The following is a 15,919-nucleotide window of genomic DNA, read 5'->3' as shown; positions in this document are numbered from 1 at the left end:
TGGCAGCGGTTAAAACGAACTCCACACCTCATTAGTGAACATTTTGCCTTGCTAAAGACTTGTCAACAAACATCGAACGGAACCCAACAGTCAGTGATAGCGTCCGCTGGATAAACACAGACCGACCTAATGGTAGCCACTCCGCCTGCACTGAAACAGTGGTGCCTTCCCAAGAAGGAGACCGTAACTTCCTTTGAGAATTGGCGTCAAAACCTCGTGTATACCTTCATAGGCGGAGCTACGTGGTTAAAGAAGACTTAAAACAGCCCCCTTCGAGGCTTCACAGATGACGGTTCTTCGGCACCCGAAGCAAGCCACCGTACTGCTCAACAAAAAGTGAGCATGCTTGAGTTAATGCTCGGCCAAATAGCCAATTACTGTTCCGTTATCTCTAGAAACACCATCGCCAAAAATTCAACATCTATGGGCTCCATTTGGTCAGCCATACGCCTGCATTTCGGCTTCGAAGCCACCGGAGCGCCTTTCCTTGATTTTTTAGAAATCCGCCTCGAGCGCCGCGAAGGACCTGAGAATCTTTACCAAAGACTTGTGGCTTTTACAGAGGATAACCTCCTTCGCAGCAACAGCATACAAAAGCATGGAGATCTCCTCACTGAAGATAAAGAATTGACCCCCACTTTGGAAAACTTTATTGTACTCCCTTTTTGGTTACGGCTTGTGCATCTTGACCTCCCACAACTAGTGAAACAACGTTACGGGACTGAACTCCGCTCTCGCACACTTACCTCCATCAAGCCTGAGATCACGCAAGCTCACCAATCTTTGCTGGATGAAATCCATGCCAATGAAGATGCTAAGGTAATGCGCACCGCTGCCTTCTCCTATCGCAGGCCCGCACAAGCTGCCAAGCCCATCCCCTCTGCAAACAGGCCGGACGCGGAGACTACCACCACTACCTAAGCGAGTGCCCTTATCTCCCTGACACCGGTCGAAAATTTCTTCGCAAAAGCTAGGCAGATCGTGGGCATTCTCGATTGGGACGAGTGGGATCCTGAGGAAGAACCACAGGACTACCAACCTGCGCCTACTGGAAACCAACCTACACACAGTGCATTGAGAATCCAGGTGTGCCATTCTCCCTGCCTGGACACATTTTATCGTCACAACCCTGTCCGTATTACCATCGACATTGGGGCCACTGGTAACATGATTCGCTTGTCCACTGTTCAGAAGCTGAAAGTTGAGTTTGTTAGAGTGCCCAGTCCGCCCATCAGGCTGACGGATCATTCCCACTAAAGGTCATCAAGCGTTCCTTTACTCGTGGACAACATATGTTCCAGTTTGAAGGAATGGTCGTGGAAAACTTGGATGTAGAGGTCCTCGCTGGAACCCCCTTTATGGAGGCCAATGATATTACTGTTCGTCCTGCCAAGCAGCTGATTACCCTCGCGGATGGCTCCTCCTTCACATACGGCTCTTCCTGATGATCGTTCTACACAGCAAGCTTCACGTCGCGCTGTGGTTCTTCGCGCTCTCGCAATTTCAACTACTTTATGGCCTGGAGATTGTATCGAACTAGAACTCCCACAAGGTCTGCCTCCAGACTCGCTCCATGCCTTGGAGTCCCGCTCCGAGATTCCTCAGGCCCACCTAGTAACCACTTCAGAGTTGCGGCCCCCTCCTTGCATTATTTCTAGCGTGGCAGGAAGAATACGAATCCCAAACTTGTCAGGAGAACCCATTCAGCTTAAATGACACGAGCACTTTTGTTAGGTTACCCCGTCTTCATCCCTAGTACTTATGAGCTCACTCAACATACTGCCGACCTCTCTCAGCAATCAATCAACCTGTTGCCTTCTGCATCTGGTACCAGCTTCTCATCAGCTGTCCGCGTTGATCCAGAAAATCTCTTAAAGCCCGATATGCAGTCGTCATTTTGCTCCCTCCTAAGTGATTTTGACTCTGTTTTCGACCCCACGATCCAAGGTTATAATGGTGCCGTTGGCCCCTGTGAGGCTAAAATGAACATGGTTTCAGTTTAGCCACCCCAACGAAAGGGCCGCCTGCCCAGTATGCGCGGAACAAACTTGTGGACCTCCACAGAAAGTTTGACGAATTAGAGAAATTAGAAGTCTTCGAACGACCAGAAGTCATCAACGTCGCTGTGGAGTATCTAAACCCATCATTCCTTGTCAAAAAGAGTAATGGTGGTTAACGCCTGGTCACCCCCTTTGCTGACGTGGGAAGATACAGCAAGCCTCAACCGTCGCTTATGCCCGACGTTGATTCCACCCTATGCCAAATCCCTGATTGGAGCATATCATTACTACTAATCTCTCGAGTGCCTTTTATCAAATCCCTCTCGCACGCGAGTCGATGAAATACTGCGGCGTGGCCACTCCGTTCCGTTGGGTCCGGGTGCATGCCCGTTCAGCGATGGGCATGCCTGACTCAGAAACTGCCTTGGAGGAACTCATGTGTCGTGTACTTGGAAACCTTATCCACGACGGAGTTGTTGTTAAGATCTCCGACGATCTATACTGCGGAGCCGACTCACCAGAGGAGTTACTGTACCACTGGAAACGAGTGCTCCAGGCCCTCTCCAAGTGCAACCTCTTCAAACTCTCCGCTTCCAAAACTGTCATCAACCCCAAATCTACTGTGATCTTGGGCTGGATTTGGGACTACGGCACCCTCCAGGCCTCCCCGAATGGAATTGCTCAGCCTGCCCTTTCCGGAAGCCCTCCATCTCCCCCCCCCCCTCCCCGATGATGAATTGTGGATCATCACCGACGGTGCTGTTAAAACTCCAGGAATTGGTGCTACCCTGTACGCAACCCGTAACAATAAGCTACAGCTAGCAGGATTTTTCAGTGCCAAACCCCACGGTCGCCAAGTCACGTGGCTCCCTTACAAGATAGAGGCTTTATCCATTGCAGCTGTAACAAACCACTTCAGCCCTTACATCTTTCAGTCGAAAACAGCAGCTTGTATCCTCACTGATAGCAAACCTTGTGTACAGCCCTTTGAAAAGCTATGTCGCGATGAGTTTTCTTCAAGCCCTCGTGTTGCTACTTTCCTCTCCATCGTCACTAGATACCAAGCCTCTGTTCGTCATGTTTCTGGAGCTGCAATCTTACCCTCTGACTTTGCTAGTCGCAATGCTCCTGAGTGACAACCCAACTTGCCAAGTTAGCAGATTTGTTTAAAGCACTGAGGATTCTGTGGTTCTCCGCGCGAAATTACAGTAATTGGCAAATTAAGAGTTTATTACAATTAGGGCATACTTTTATTACATTTAGGACAAAATGTTATTACATTTAGGGCTTTATTACATTTAGGGTCGTTTATCACATTTAGGCCTTTTACACACGTGAGCGAAAACGCTCCATGCATACATTCAGAAGGTGTTTGAGTATTCGTCTCACGCATGAAATACAGAATGATCCTGCTCAAATTTCTCTCCATTATATTTAAGACACTTATTGATCATCTTCTTAGTGCAGCAACACTATTGCATTTTAAAGATTGAATTCAACTACTAACGCCTAAATGCAGTTTAAGCGAAGCTGCAACGTTATTCTTTACAGATACGTACTACGATAGCTTGTTTGGGTTTCAATGTCCTATGTACTAAACACAATGCATATCCGCCAGGCTCACGCAGTAGCATCACGGCATTCAGTGCTTTAGTTCTCGTTGCCAACACTATGACACACACGATGCTCCACGAAAATAACTTACTAGTTTTAGAAATGTCAATGATAATGATATTGATATTATTAGTATCATTATTGTTACGATCGTCAGCGGTGGGCTGGTAAGATGGACGTTTGAATCTAGCTCCGCCGTCTTACTTCATATTCTACAGCATTATCACTTTTTTTTTTCTACAATTCTTATTATCGGAAGAAACAATATGAAGTTTTCTTGTATTTTATTTATTATCTATTTATATTTTATTCATTTAGACACTTTAACTAATGTGTACACAGTTTCTTGTCTTTCAAAAATTGCTGTCACCGCTCACCAAGATTAGCATGTGCTATTTGCGGGCCGTGACAATCGTGTAAGGTTAATTAATCAAAGTTATCTTCAATATGTTAATTCCAATTTGTACTAATACTAATCCTACTACTACTACTACTACTACTACTACTACTACTAATAATAATAATAATAATTATAAAATGAGTTTAGAGATTTCAAGAGGGAGAGGAATCTACAATACAAGAATTGAACATCAAACATCAAGAATCAGAAACGCATAACAGCCAATGAAGACACTGAAAGTAAAAAAATTGTTATATTTAAAATTGCAGGTGTTTCTCGGGAATTTATTCTCATTTATACCTTTGCTGGTTTACTTACAATCCTGGGAGCTATACTGCTGGTGGTGTGCATCAATTACCACAGAAAGAAAGGAAACCGCTCGACTAAGAGGTGAGTAAAATCTGCTTTAAACATTCCTCTTTTTCTTCATTTAAAAATATGCAATATACACCCATTACACTGTTATGCGTGCGTCCACATGAGCCTTCTCATCTATTTGGGCGTGTTGGGCCTTATAATTTATATAGGGATATTTCTTTGGTATTGTATATAACTGTAGCGGAGCTGCGAGGTGAAACTACGCATCAGAACACAATGGGTGAGGAAATCTGTTGACCCAACGAGGCTTAAATTTTGTCAGATCCAATTTTTCCATCTGTCGATTTTATTGGGTGTTCTAGTTCTTGAAATAATCCATTTCTTAAAAACATTGTAGGACTGCAAAGGACATCCAAGTTTTGGACGGTTGTGAAATTCCTCCAATCAGAACAGAATTTCTTGAATTGTTGGGTGAAGGAGCATTTGGAAAAGTTCACAAAGCAACACTAATGGACGGTATGGCCTACTTTGAAGACGAGCGAGACTGGGCTTGCAGGCTAACAAAGCAGAGAATTGTTGCAGTCAAAGAGCTTTTTGGTGAGTTCATGTGTGGCAACTTAAGCTTTTTGCTTCTTGTTGCAAAGTGACGTTCAGCATCTAATACCCAAGGCCTCGTTTCACTGAAATAAAGGCGGTTCACGTGCCTAGTGGTGGTCGTCAAGATCGAACACACACAGAGAGCTCCAAAACAAACGTCCGATCACGACGCCCACCAGTTTTAAGTAGCTTTTAGCTGAGTTTGAGTAGCCAATCAGAGCCCGGGGCGCGAAAAACACTATCCACTGTTTTTGCTGCCCTCACAGGGAGGTTACCTATTTCTTTTCTTGAAAGCGTCTGAGAACTTGATTTGTCGGGAAGTTTTGTTCACTGTTTGTTAGCAGTTTCCATACCGACCAGTCCCTGCCGCGTACCAACCTTTCAATATACGGTGTTTGTTTTAAAAATATACGGATAATATATTATTGACATGTATTAATGCTTGTTGATTATTGATTAAAATTTGTGTGCGTTATAGCTCATTACGTTCTGTATTTGTTATTATTTGAAACTATTTCTATTAAAGAATAGGAGGTTCGGGAATATAGAAAATTACGCACGAAGATAAAGCTGAAGATAAGACAAGCTTCAAAATACAATAGAATTCAATTTCAAGCTGTCCATGTTATATTTTATAAAATCATTTATTTACTCTCTCCCTTTTTAATCTTACAATCTTGAAGACGATGTGATATCCACAACTGAGATAAAATAGATTATTTACTACCGGTTCAAGCCCTTGCTCTTTCTTCATGGGACAACACTCCACTTCCTTTATGGAATGTCTAGTCGTATATACTAAAAGTGGATATATGCAACAGCAGAAATCAGCAACGGTCACTATCCGAGAGATCCATGGACGATCGAGACTTGCATGTTGTATGTTTGCCCCAACGAGTATATCTTTACAGAATTTCACTTTGATGGAAGCCTTAGTTACGGTGATCGATGAATTGTTTTTCCTTTTTTTGTACCCACCTATCCTTGTTGTCCCCAGATAATGCTAACGAAGAAGATAAAAAGGAATTTATGGATGAAATAGAGCTCATGAAGAAGGTTGGGAAGCACCAAAATGTTCTCAGTTTCTTTGGGTGTTGGACCACAACTAAACCAATTCTACTCATGGTAGAGTATATCGCTCATGGAGATTTGCTTCACTGGCTTCGTCATAAAAGAGCTCAGGTATCAAAACTAATTACCAACTGATAATGTATGCCTCTGTTCATTTTTAGGATCACACGGAAATGTGGTTAATAACGAAAGGGAAAAAAAAAGTTCGGCTCATGGTTTGCTTTTTGATGTTCTTACCACATTTTTTTGTCTTCAGAGATGTGTAATTGAAGACGGGCAGCAAGACAGAATCTAGTGTTTGATTTGGACAATAATTAACGGAAGAAAAATATACACTTTACGATCGGCAGTGCTTATAACTTGCAACCGCTGACTGTTGACTAAGAAACAATTGGCAATTCTATAAGAAAATACGCGAATACTATGCCATACTGTAAGTGCATTTACGTTATTAGTTTTTTTTTTTTAGTTTTTACGAAGTTTTCTGGACACGGGCCTTCCCAGAGGGAATAGGTACGAACGGGACTCATAGTTCCCATGCAAGGTGCCATCCCTACCCAATCCCACAACCCGTTAAGGTTAGCCACACCACCGGGGTCTACGTCCCCTACTCTTTTCGAACAGTAATGTGGGTTTTTTTACGTCCCACAAGAAGAGATCAGTGAAAGAGCTGTGAGACGGGACCTACGGTTTTTCGTCCTTATCCGAGAAGTCTAGAAAGTCTAACCATTTGCAGTTGTCATTACAAAGGCAGCACTTTCTTCTCAGTTATTTAAAGACCCCAAGTGTTGGTCCGGCCGGGGTTTTGAACCCGCGACCTCCCTCTCAGCAGACCGGCGCTCTCCCAACTGAGCTAACCAGGCGGCGGTTAGCTCTTATTTCCTCGAAGAAATAACTTTTCTTAGATTATATTTTATATAGATTACATTATAATTCATTTTCTTATACTCCCGCAGTTTCTCTTGTTATAAATCCAATTGTCACTGGCTGGTGGGGATCACGTGCATGAGCATACGTATCTCCATGAAAACAAAATGTATCTACCAATTTAGTAATATTCGCATGCGTGATAGAGTAATTAATAGCATGTGATCACTGAGCGAGAAAAGCACGTGATTAGAACTTTGCAGAGTGGCTTGTCGTTTGAGTACGAGCACCCCGCAGCTCACGCCAGGTTTGCAATCTTAATCTCATATTAATGAGCATCGTCGTTCATTCTCGTCAACCAATGGTTAAAGTGCTTTCATAGTGCGTCTATGTATGATTGCGCGTAATATGACCTTGCAGGTCTACCCACTTTGTGAAACGGGAAGTAAATGTCCCGAGAACAATAAGCATTCGGCGCGATGATCTTCTTGAAAATGAATCGGAACCTGAAGTTAAAAGGAAAAAGAAAGAAAGAAAGAAAAATTAACATGAATAGTTCGGGCAAAAGGAAAGTGAATTGGACTCCACAAATATTAAGGGATCTATTACGTTGTAAGAGAGAAGCGCAGCTGCAGATGAAATAGAACAAACAGACACGAGGGCTGCCGAATGTTATGTCTCGGAAATGGAACGACATGGGTTATGAACACTTGCAGATGCAAGTTTTTGCACAGAATTTGTCCGATAGAGTTGCAAAAGCAGAAAGAGGCTCAAAACTCTAAGAGATCATGTGAAGGAACAACATATGCTGTCTGAAATTGCAGAAAACAGCAATCCTATTCAAGAAAATGAATCTAGGAGAAAGAATGCAAATGAATCCACTGCTATTGAGGGCGAAAGAAACTTTACCAATCAAGAGTCTCAACCCAAAGGAGAGCCTATAGAACAACAGGGCTATCAACGACGAAAGAATACAATGGATAATCAGAAATTCATTGAATCCTGTTCAACAAGGCGATGGAAGTGCACAATGAGATCTATGATGATAGATGGGACCTCAACAAATGCCAGTGGTGAATAAAGCGAAGAATGTTCCAGCAACTAAAGAACAAAAGATCTTAAATTAAGTACAAGACAGGCTAATTTCTAAAAAGGTAGGCCGTACAGAAATGGAACCTGAAGAAAAGCTATGGAAATTAAATTGTATCACCTATTCAGTTGCCGTTACTTGGCGAGATGTGAACGATGACTATCAAAGAACCCCTTGGGGACGAAAGCAAAGGCCAAGGAATGTGAAATGTGGAAACAAATCAGCACGAAATGTAAGACTCTTTTTGCTGAAGACCTAACAGATTTATTAAAAAACTCAAACAGCAATTCGCAAACTCATTCTGAAATATTCATGATGTTGTCGCCCAACCAGAACGCCTCATTCTGGTTAGGTGGATGAGCTGAGAAACCGAATGAAAAACGAGTTGAAAACCACACGTGTTTGGAAACGATTTCAAACCAGTAGGGTGTGTAAAATGTTTCTGAATCACATATTAATAAAGGAAGACCAACGCATGGAAACGAAAACGTAATCAAAGTATTGTAATACACTTTAGAGAAACCTTATTTACTGCTAACATTCAATGTAACAGTATCAAAGCATCAAAATAAATAATGACAAGTGTCACACAAGTGTCGCCATCAACATATTTGTCTTGCCGGTACTCACGTTCTTTATGCCAGTGCTTTACTTCCCTCACGAAGATCTTAGTGAGGTTGATTTGAAAATCAAACGTCTCTTAACTGAGAGGGAAGTGAGACATCCCCAGCACCTTAACACCTTGCTCTACGCATCCCGTTCAGTTGGTGGCCGTGGGCTCAAGGAAGTGACAAACATCGATCCACAAAGAAACTAAGAACAAGTCAGCTTTAAGAATCACCACATCTAAAGAGGGTGTCTGTGAAACGCGGACCGGATACCAGCGGATGGCGCATGCTGATGGAAAAAATGCGGATAACAAAAAAAGTAAGAAGAAGAAAAAAAAAGAAGTGCGGATAACAAAAGATAAATAAATAAATAAATAAATAAACAATTTCGGAAAGAAACCTTTCTTTCAAGTCGCTGTCACATGGTTGGACCTTTCACGTACATACCAATCACTGTTGGCACAGTTATTCCAGTAATTCCAGTAATTCCTTTCATTTATGTCACAGAAATAAGAACGCTCCGTTCCTCCTCCTTAAATGCACGCATACTTGGTGCACTTCTCCTTTGAGTGTTTAGCCTAAGGCTTGCAGGCAAGGTAAACAGCTCAAAAAATTGGCTAGCAAAGGTTTGCTTATTTTGCACTAGCCTCGTTTAATACTCTTTTCTTTGCCCAATAAGGAGCCAGTGGTAACTGCAATCACGGTCAGAACGCAGAATATTACCGGACCAGCATCCTAAAGCGGTTTAATTCACGAACAGTCTGTCTTTACTTTCGAGAGTGATCACTATTTTTTTAAACATTACTTTATTCGGAATTTCATAGTTATCACTCTAAGAGGGGGAGGCATGGGTGTTTATAGTACTTGCAAAACAAACGACAAACAATTTTTAATATAAAATCATTCTGACCTTGAGTTCTGATTTCTTTGCTCTCACTAGATACAGTGTACTCAACTTACAGAAAGAATGTTCTCAGGGCAATCAAATCAAGACTTATTTGTTTGAGCGGCTCAAGACAGAAAAAAATTGCATCATCAACCAGAAAAAAGGCCGAGTGTAAAAACGTAACTGTCCGATTTGGCAGATGCCAATCAACTCTGCCTATCATGATGATGTGGATTTATTTTTTACAAGTTCTACCATTTGGGAATTTATAAGTGCACGAATAATGAGTTCAAATCTTTAAAATTGTAAAATATACTGCATATCGAAAAGAAAAAACAGACTTCTTGATCAATCGCAAAAAAATCACCTAACCTGCAAAATTAAACTCCCGCAAAAAAGTGTCTCTTGGAAACGCCTTAATGAAGGCTACTTTCTATTTCATCTGTTTTTGTTTCTAATTTTTTTCTGCTAGCAAAATAGTTTCCAAAACATATCCTCAGTGAGTTTTATAGAACGTCTGTATCGAACAACTTAAAACTCGTTTTTAAAAGGGTGAAGGGCAGAATTCGGAATCGCCGATTCCGAAAATAATTTATATAATATTCGAATTATTTAGCCCGCTTCCGTCTGTCTGCGAAGCAGAAACCAAACATACTTTTCTACATGGAAAATTATTACAAATCAGAAAAAAACCAAGCTGCTTCTTAAGAAGACTTTACACACCAGATCAGCATTTTTTATATGTTGATGTAAGCTTTTCGTAAAACTGTGAAAATGGAACGAAGGCCAGAAAATGACTTTGTTGAGGGTGCGGCATATTGCTTGAAAATAAATTTCTCTTGAAAAACCCTCATTAAACAAGACCGATTCACACAAAACCGAGAGGACATTGTGTAGCAGAAGACCACTAGTGTAACAGTAGCTTAGCTTTTGATCTCAAAAACGTGCTTCTGCAGGTGTCCGCAGTTCACAATCACTCTCTGAACTGTCTGCTATGGCAGAGTCGACCAGAGTCAAGGCAGAGCGAAAGTTGATTTGTATTATGAACCATTTTGAAGATCAGGTTCCTTTGTAAGGAAACATGGCGATTTAGCGGAGGCGAGCGTGAAATGGGGGCGAAAGCACGCCGATTTTTTCGCGAAGTTCACCCTATTTTTTGGTTTAGTTTGTTTTCTCTAATTCTCTTTTAACTTGAGGAAATTAAGTCCTTTTTTGTTGTTCAATTTTGTTTCTTAATATAGACGTGTTTTGTTAAGAAATGTTTTAGTGACACAATTTATATATCCAAATTTGTGTTTTTTTTTTGTTTTTGTTGTTGTTCACAATTTTTTCTGTCCTCATTTTCTCATCCGCATCCGCACTCCGCAGGTACAGTGTATCCAGTCCTCGTTTTGCAGACACCTCCTTTGCTAACCGATTTTTTGAGCTGTTTACCTTGCCTGCAAGCCTTCTTCTAAACACTCAAAGGAGAAGTGCACCAAGTATGCGTGCATTTAAGGAGAAGGAACGAAGCGTTCTTATTTCTGTGACATAAACGAAAGGAATTACAGGGTACAAATTAACTGTGCCAACTATTGGCATCACGTTCTGTATGTAAGTGAAGGGTCGAACCATGTGACAGCGACTTGAAAGGAAGATTTCTTTCCTTTGTTTGTTTGTTTGTTTATTTATTTATTTATTTTTGTTTTGCCATCCGCATTTCTCGTTTTTTTCCTCTTACTTTTTTTGTTATCCGCATTTTTTTCCATCGGCCTTTATTCTATCCGCATCCGCCATCCGCAGATATCCGGTCCGTGTTTTACAGACACCCCATCTAAAGATCCGAAATTGCAGGCCGTTGTGCAATTCCAAGAAGGTAAGGAGGTAGAAAGCTGAATATCAATGCTTAGATTCTAAGAAATGTGCTATGGACATGAATGAGGAGGAACTTTAAGTGGCAACGGATGACCCCAAACTTTCATTTGAAACAACAGAAGGGAGAACTTACACTGCCTCAGACCTCAAGCGCAAAAATGTTGCTGGCCAAAAGTATCTTGGTTGATGTAAGACAAAAGTGGATATCAAAGCAAGCGTCTGGCAGGCGAACATTGTGTTTCCACTTAGCCTGCAAGCAAGCTCTTATATTTGGGCGAGCGAAGCGAGCCGCGCGAGAACGCGCGAGAGAGCGGCGAAGACGCGAGGGGCCGAGGGGCCTTTCTTTCCCCTGCCTCAGGCCTTAGCATCTCCTCTCGCGCGCCTCTCGCGCGTCTACTTTTCACGATATTCACCAAATGTAGAGCTTGCTCTTAGGCTAGTCTTAATTGGAGGAAAAAATGGAAATCGGCCCCACTCTACACGATCTGCGCACTGAATGAAATGTAATTTTATCAGCAACTCACTAGAACAAGGGTATGGGAGGCAAAGATAAGCTACGCGACAGAGAAAAAAAGCAGGAAATGTCACGAGTTGAACGAAACAGTGAAACATATTCTATCTGGTTGTCCGGAGCTAGCAGAAAGACCATCCTTTTACTGACATAATAAAAAGAGTTTTAAATGGGTTACTCATAGCCCATCAATTGAATGAGAAGCTACTTCCACTGAGGCAGAAGGCTCGCAGTTTCTATGACAATAAAGATGCAGAAATAACGTGGAATTGTTCTATAAATAGCGACTAAATCTCGCTCGGAGACAAGAAGGTAAAAGAGATCTACATATTGTAATTGAGATGGCGTGCCCGAGTTGGAGAAATAAGACAGATGCGGAAGGGAGTAAAACCATGAAGCTCACAACCGGGAGAATCGAACTTAAGAAGAGACATCCTGATTTTAAGATTAACCAAAAAAAATGTTATAATGGATATCCTTGAAGGGTACAGCAAAGGACTGAGAGAGAAACTTATCACCTTCCTCGGGAAAACTTCTACAAGAAGATCGAGAGTGTTGTGTGCGCTTTGCAAAAGACTATCTGGCTGCATGCTATTAGAATAATCTGCATCTGGTGTCTCTGAAAACGTTTTTTTAAGACTTTGCTTCATACATGGAGAGTATCATTCTAACACCAGAACCGCTGATCATTACGGGTAACTTTAATATCCATGTTAATAAAACGAACGATTCTGATGCTTGTGAATTTTTGGATTTGCTGGCGTCGCTTGGCCTAAAACAACATGTCATTGGTCCTACCCACGAGGGTGGCCACACCCTGGACTTGGTGATCACCAGGCAATATGATCAGGTTATTAAGTCTGCCCCGATGATTGATCGGTTTATTTCTGACCATGCGGCAGTACTGTGTCAACTTGATTCGATGAAACCCTGTACAGCCGTTAAGGAAATCAGTTACAGGCAGCTAAAATCTATTGACATGGATGCACTCATGGCTGATTTAACGACGTCTGAATTGTGTACCAATGTTTTTACGGATTTGGATATGATGGTCTCCTGCTACAACTACACACTGCCGTTGTTACTTGATAAATATGCCCCTCTGAGAACTAAGTCTGTTGCTAATAGGAAGCCTGTTCCTTGGCTTAACCACAAAATTGAGGATGCTATTAAGGCTAGGCGGAGAGCTGAGAGAAAATGGTGCTATTCTAACTCTGCACAGGATCTAAGTGTTTTCAAAAAGAGGAAAAACCATGAAATATACTTGATGAACCAAGCTCGCTGCGATTATTACACCGATCATATCCAGAAAAACAGTTCTGATCAGAAAAAACTGTTTAATGTTACAAAATCTCTGTTGTGTGACACCAACACTGCATATTTTCGTCGTGTTGACACTGTTTAGCTAGCCAATGATTTTGGAAATTTCTTTGCACAGAAGATTGAGAATATAAACGCGTCTTTGGCTATAATTTATCTACATCGTCCGTACCATCTCTACCTGCTACTGACATAACATGCCTGAAAGAACAGTTTATCGGTTTCAGGACTCTCTCTCACGAACAAGTGCGCATGTTGATTAGTAAAGTAGCGGGTAAATCATGTCAACTCGACCCCATTCCCACTCCGATTGTTCTCAAGTTTCTGGATGTTCTATTGCCAGTTATCACTAAGCTGATCATCCTCTCGTTTGACACCGGTCGATTCGCTGAGGCCTGGAAAGAGGCGCTTGTGTTATCATCTCTCAAGAAGCCCGGTTTGGACTTTGCGTTCAAAAATTTCCCTCCAGCCAGTAACCTCTCTTATGTTTCTAAATTGTCAGAGAGGGCTGGGGCTGAGCAGTTTATGGAGCATCTGACACCCAACAATTTACATTCTCAGCTTCAATCGGCGTATAAACAGCAACACAGCACGGAGACGGCCTTAGTTAAAGTTAAGAATGATATTTTGATGTCTATGGACGAGCAACATATCACCTTGCTCGTATTGTTAGATTTAAGTGCAGCTTTTGACACGATACATCATAATAAGCTGATTGGTCGTCTTGAGTCTGATTTGGGAATAACTGACAATGCGCTTGCCTGGTTTAAATCGTATCTATCTGACCGGTTCCAGCGTGTCTCTGTAAATGGTAGTGTCTCTGATCAGTTTCCTTTAAAACAAGGTGTTCTTCAAGGATCATGTTTGGGCCCCTTGCTCTTCACTGTCTACACGGGCAAACTGTTTCAAATCGTTGAACGCCACCTCCAACAAGTGCACTGCTACGCGGACGATACACAGTTGTATGTATCATTCAGCCCATGACTGACTGTATCAGTGACATTAGGAGTTGGACGATTTCAGATAATCTGATGTTAAACGATGATAAAACATTTTTTAGTTATAGGTGCTAGGCAGCAGCTGGCCAAGATTAACATCAATTGCATTAGGGCTGGGTCGACTGATGTTTGTCCTGCAACAGTAGCTAGAAACCTAGGCTTGTGGTTTGATGAGCAGCTCACCATGTCAGCTCATATTAGCAAGTTATGTGGTGTTGCATTTTACCATTTGCATAATGTCAAACGCATTCGCAAGTATTTGTCTCGAGAATCAACAGAAATGCTTGTCCATGCATTTATTACATCTCGTGTTGATTATTGTAACAGTCTTTTAAATGGGCTGCCCAACTACCAGCTTAACAAATTGCAGAGAGTTTTGAATGCCTCAGCCAGGCTAGTTTGTAATGCCCCTAGGTTTTCCCACATCTCACCCCTTCTTCGTGGTCTACATTTGCTTCCTGTTAAAGCCCGGATACAATTTAAGATACTGCTTATTACGTTCAAAGCAATTCACGGCCTTGCTCCTAAATATCTATGCGATTTACTAACATTTAAGAGCGGCCGTCCGTAAATATCGCCTGGAGGTGTGCAAAATGAAAAAATCGAAAATCCCCAAACTTTGTCAGAATATAGGTCTAGATAAACTATTTCTAGAAAAAATAACTTTAAGTTCGATTGGATTTGTATTTTACGCGTACGGCGACCGAGTCGATTCGGAGGCTCTCAGATCAGTTTTCACAGGCTCAAGATTATATATTACTTTAAAATCGTTTAAAAATAAAAGAAGTAACAAACTCTGCCTCTGAAAATCTTAATAGAAAGAACACAATTTAACCAATAGTTTCGATGTACAATTTTTCTATTCGACAGCAAATCTAATATTTTTCGGATTTTTAATAATTTTACTTATTTTGCCGATTTTTGACAGACATAAAATTGGCAAATTTCAGACACAAAAATCATTACTTGGTATACGGCTTTGAGCCATAACTTACCTACCGATAGAAAGAGCAAGGTGTCGCCTCAAATAAATGCAATAAAATTTTTGGGCAATCGTGAAGGGAAGATTTTTGAACGCCAAACAAAAGCGATTTTCGATTTTTTCATTTTGCACACCCCCAGGCGATATTTACGGACGGCCGCTCTTAAATCGTTCTTATTGCCCCCCGCAGGGATTTCGCCCAGAGGCGAAATCCCGAGGAGGAACCCTAGTAACTAGCGCGTATATTAAGGACAGTACTTACAGTTCAAATATAAAGTCAGTATACTAGAAAAAATCTCGATTTGCTCGAACTGGGGCCGCGAGGAATCGGTAGGTAATGATGACGTTTCTATTGTTTGCGCCCGCAAGTACGAAATGGTTAGGATGACGTAAAGACAGAAAATCCCGAAGGGACCGCTAAGGTAGATTTTGTGACATTTATTGTGCAGTCATACTTCGATACTCTTTTGCGTTACGCAGTGACATTCTGTGGAGCAGTTGTTTTGAAAGTTATGGACCAAAAGACACTCGTTAAGCGCAGGGGAGGTTATAAGGTGCGTTTAACTGTGTAGATAAATAAACACTTGGAGAGTTTGCCAGACACGAGTTCACAAATATTTGATTTATATTGGAAACCTTGCCAGACACTCTTTCTCTCTCTTTGACCTGAATAAGACTCAGCCCCAAACAAGCAAGACGAGTGAACAACGGCTAGATTATCACTAGCAGATTGATGGACATTTAAAGAGATTCGCCGACAATCAAATTCTGTGCTAACTTATTCCCTGCTCACAGATGTCCTT

This window comes from Porites lutea, chromosome 9, assembly GCF_958299795.1.
Source record: "Porites lutea chromosome 9, jaPorLute2.1, whole genome shotgun sequence".
Taxonomy (NCBI): domain Eukaryota; kingdom Metazoa; phylum Cnidaria; class Anthozoa; order Scleractinia; family Poritidae; genus Porites; species Porites lutea.
Note: the sequence above shows the minus strand (reverse complement) of the source record.